The sequence below is a fragment of the Schistocerca nitens genome, chromosome 4, assembly GCF_023898315.1.
Source record: "Schistocerca nitens isolate TAMUIC-IGC-003100 chromosome 4, iqSchNite1.1, whole genome shotgun sequence".
NCBI classification, from domain to species: Eukaryota; Metazoa; Arthropoda; class Insecta; order Orthoptera; family Acrididae; genus Schistocerca; species Schistocerca nitens.
In genome coordinates, this window is record NC_064617.1 from 773,037,254 (window position 1) to 773,042,690 (window position 5,437).

Sequence of the window (5,437 nt, forward strand, 5' to 3'; positions counted from 1 at the left end):
ATTAAATCTAACTTTGGCACAGAAAGGGGTGAATTATACTGCCACTAAAGCCTTTGGTCACTTAGCAAATAGTATCAAAAGTCTGACAGATAACCAAGAAGAAATTAAAAGAACTTCTGAATGACAACTCCATCTACTCCATAGAGGAATTTTTAGATATAAATTAAGAAAAAAAGAAAAAACAAACAAAAATTATAAAAAATTTAAAAAGATAAAAAAACAAAAAATAAAAAAGTTGTTATATTAACTTAATTATGTTGTTAAATTAACTTAATTATGTCATGTATTGGATAATTTGACTCGTTCCACATCATTACAAAATATCGTATTCATGATCCATGGAACTAGTATTAATCTAATCTAATCTAATGTATTCACATTTAGCTTTGACGTCATCGGTACAACTGCAAAGATCGGATATACGTACTCAATTAGTCAATTTAGGTTGTTTATGTCACGATGACGTAGCGTTACGTCATTATGATGTACGGTTCTCCTCACCTAGCGTGAGATGAATGCCACCCTTAATCTGGTCGTCCAGTGTGAATCTGGGCATATCTGTTAGTCTCTGCCCTTCTTTGCTACCTCTAAAAAAGAGTTTTCCCTAAATCTAAGTGGTATTGACTCAGAGCTATCGATTTTTGCTATGCCTAGCTCATTGGCTACTTTTTATGATTTCATTACTCACATACCTCTTTCCGAGTTGACTCAGATGGCGACCATGAGCAGTGTGGAATCTTGTACCTAAGTTAGTTATGTTTACAAAACAGACATTTTAAAGTATTTACAAATTTTCTTCATTTTTTCATTTACTCTTCTCACTTCAGCATTCACACAAGATCAGGATGGAAGATCATACCGACATGGTATTGAAAAGATGGGGAGTTTAGTATTGTGTAGTTCCTGCAGTTTCTTCTTTAATGATAACAAGAAGTCTTTTCCTTCATTTCTCGCTATGTCATTTGATCCAGCCAGAAAAACTGCCAGTTCAGTAGCTTCTGCTGATGAAGGACCTGCTACAACTTCTTTACATTTTGCACTAGGTTTTATTGTAGCTGAGATATGTTGGCTTGTATTGTTCTCAACTATATCCCTTAATTTCCTTCCTTGACTGTCTGCATATAAATGTATTTTCATAGGCCTAGGTCTGCAACTGCGGCTTGCTTTCTTGGGGTTTTCGGTTTCATTACTTCTATTGACAGTTGATGTAATATTTTTTCTGCGCCCATTATTCACTCCACTTCTATTGACAGTTGATGTAATATTATTGCTACACCTATTACTCACTTCACTTTCATTAACCTTACTTGTGAGTCTACTTTAATGTTTTTTCCTGTAGCATCAACATGCTAAAGGACACTAAATCTGTTTTCCAAGGGTGGAAAGTTTACGTTTTGTGACAGGAACAGCCTGCCATTGTCTTTGTAGGCGGTCTATTGGCCTACATTGATTGCTTCATGCTTGGTTCTGTGTACAGGACGCTATCCTCTTCTTGGGAAATTTGTTTAATGGTTTTCGGAACAGGAACAGCAGCATCACACGGAATTTGAGGATCTCCTTGTTGAAGTTCAGAAGCGGTAGTGCTTTCAGGAAGAGTTACTGTAGCAGTCGATGATTGAGAATGTTCTGTATGAGCTTCAATAGCATCATCGTTACTATCTACATCATGCACTTCAAATCTGTTTGTTAGCAGGACATTTGCGGCCCTTCTTAGTATATCGGTAGGCCTACACGTATTACACTTATGCGTTTTTGTAACTTTCTCATTCCTTTCAATGAGCAGTTAACCTTTGCGCATCGAAAGTGAAATTTTGTTTACATTTTACTCATGCTATACCACTTTTAGCGGTTTTCCTGCATTTTTTACAGTTGGTAACATATTTGTTACCGCTGGTTCTAGTATCATTATCAATTACAAGATCACTGTCTGTTTTATACTCACGCTGATAGTTATTGGTTTATTTGTATTTCAAGGCGTGTACCTCTTCTAACAGCATAACAATTATTTCGACTTTGCAGTCGCTCTTCTGTAGTGCTTTGTCTAGGCCATATTCATTACACCTTCTGCAACAGCAGCAACATCATAATTTTTGTCTTGGATCTGCCTTTACACATGCGAAATGGTATACAGTTTCACAGTTTATACACGTTATGCCCTTCACGGCGCGCGATTTGCAGTAGCAAAGTCTTTGTATTGGCTCTCGCGATTTGTAAGACGAGGTACTAGCTCCATGTGGGATTTCAGTTTCACAATTTTGGGCCACCCCATGTCTTCCTTCCAAACCTTTTTTAATTAAAAAACACGCGATACACATATCATAACGATATGCATCAAAGTTTTTACATGTTAAACACTTTTTAACGTTTATGTTGAGTTTATTCTGGTAACTAACATAACCACAATTTATACTCGGCGCCATCTTATAAAACTTAGGAAGTTCAATTTTGACAGTAATATATTTTGTGTTTCTTCTCTAATAAGTGATGTTAGTTGTGCTATGGAATCTATTCATTGTGTTCAATCTTTACCCAAAAGCATGCATAACCAAAGTTATCTATGATACCAGTAAAGTTGATAAAACCCTGTAAGACAGTGTGGATGTAGCATTTGATGAAACTAAAAGTAATCTTTTATATCAAGTTTCTAATAACAGAGATGATGATTAAGATTAAGACTGATCAGTGGGAGGGAACTGTTTGATTGATACAGGTACCCCGATTTGCGGTATATCTGAACAATTTAAGAACAATGTAAAAAAAGTGATCGACCAGTGCCCGAAAAAAATGATACTCAGTGAAAACAAGAGACAGAACGTATTTCTTTCTGACAGTCATGGTCGTCACTGTGCAAAAATTATGATAAGTTCTCAAAATTAAAAACACTACATCTCTTCTTTAATAAAACCTAACGCACTGTTAAAGGTCGTGGTTTGTAACATAGATGGGAAGATGAAAGAATATACGAAAAATGACAGTGTCATCATCTATGTGGGACAAACGACATCCTAATTAAATCTCAGGATTTCAAATGTGCCTTAACAGATTCTCTTCATAAGACAATCCACACAAAAGTTATCTTGTGCACAATCCGTACAGATACGATGTACCAAAAGTGAACAACATAATCTATGCTGCAAACGAATTCTCAATTAGGACTGCAAAAAATTATGAGCATGTAATGGTAATGGACGTCAATACATTCCTCAGTAGAAGCGGTTATACAAAGCATGGACTTCACTTCCGAATGTAAGGCAAAGAGAAATTATGTAGACATTTACAGCTAGCAGTAGGTGGTAATCTGCAAATAACAGCTCTAACATACATACAATGTGAAGACCTTTCAGCAAATATGACGGTGAGAACACAAGAAAAATCGGCAGCAAAAACGGACTTATCCAATTCAATAGTTATGAAAGATAAACGAGGAGCCGCAAAAAAGAACTATACTACACCTTCATCACTCACAGAAGACACAGCAAAACAAAACTACCATCGACTAAACCAGGCTGTGATACTGCAAAAGCATCTAACCCAAAAAAAAGAAGCAGAACCAAGTTCTACACCCGAAGATATTCAATATACAACAAGAAGAACTGGGCACTGGAAACCAGAAGTAGTACTCAAAGGAGAACCACTAAGGATATCAGCAGATCCAGTCTCAAAAGTATCACCAACGACACCTAATTTTAGATGTATCAGTGAACACCAACAATCAACTACTACCACCCCAGCAACAAGAGGAAGTTCAGCAATTCCAGTGAGAAGAAATGCAAGGCGACCATGTCATCTACAAGATTTTTTATTCCCAAAAAGCCTCAAAACCAAATTAGGATAACTAGTGCACCTATCAACACCACCTCCAGTAGCAGTCCTTGCAGCAAAAACAGAAACCACCTCAACATCGACCACACAAGTGAAATGACCAGAGAGATGAAGAACTGCACCATATCACCATCAGGACATTTTCTTATGTCCAATGGAAAAAACCAACTCACGCTTCTAGATGAGAATGAAGATTTCCCACATAATTTAAATTCAGGAATAAGGGTAAGTGGTCAACCAAGTACAATCAGAACAAACCTAAAATCTTACCAGGTCATTCTTCTTCATCAGAATATACAGTCACTTAGGATTAAAGTAAGAGAGCTTGAAATCTTGCTATCAAGTGAACTCAGATATGTTAATATACTTTGCTTAACTGAACACTGGCAGAAAGAAAATGAGTTAAAGACAGTGAAAATAACAGATTATGTGTTAGCAGCACAAATTTGTTGAAATCAGTTTACACGTTGAGGTAACTGCATATACATAAATAAAGATATCAAATTCAATAACTTAGACAATAATGAATCCTTAAACACTGAGAAAGATTTTGAAATATCAGGCATAGAAATTCCAGCATTCAAGTTAATTGTAATATGTTTATATAGATCTCCAGATACCTACCTAAAAAAATTCAAAACTTGGCTTGATACTTAACTAAATAAAGTAGTAACAAATCGAAAAACAGTTCTTATATGTCAAGACCTAAATGTAGACTTTAATAAGCGAAGCAATTCAAAATCTGAGATGATGAACATATTAGCAGCCAATAATTTGCAGATTACAATCCACTCCTCTACACATGAAACAAATCGTTCTAGTATTACTATAGACCAAATAATAATCAGCTCCAAAACAAAATATAAATCAGTTGTAATTAAAGCTGGACTGGCAGACCATCATGCACAGGCTATAAGCTTTTGTGTAAGCAGCAATCCATCCTATAATTATATGAGACAATCCATCCTATAATTATATGAGAAAGACTACACACATGGGCAGAACTTTCAGTAATACTGCAGTACAGACATTCCAGAATTATCTCCAACAAGAATCATGGGAGCTAGTGTATAGTACAGAAAATATTTCTGATAAGTTTCAGACATTCATGAGTATTTTTAAATATTATTTTGATCTTGCGTTTCCATTGAAAGCCAAAACAACCCGAACCACTAAAAGCAACAAGTGGATTACTAGTGTTATAAGGAAATCTTGTGCTAGAAAAAGGTATCTTCACAATATTGCAAGAAGCTACATCACAACTCAAGAGTTTGATAGTTACTTTAAAAAATATAAATCTATCTTAAATAAAATAATAAACAAGGCAAAGAAACGAGACAATGACAAATGCATAGAAGATGCTTCAAACAGAACCAAAGCAATCTGGCAAGTTGTAAAGAAAGAAACCAAATCTTACGAAAACAGAGTTAATAATTTAGTATTAAAGACTGGCTTGGAAAACATTAATAACCCACAGGAAGTTGTAGCGGGACTTTGAATTTCGCCGCGCTACACTCGTTCCCTCAGATAAAAAATATCCCGTCGCAGCGGTATGAGCGCTCGACGGCAGAGAAAATACCAAAATTGTAACCTTTTTTGTTTTTCTATCCGTTTT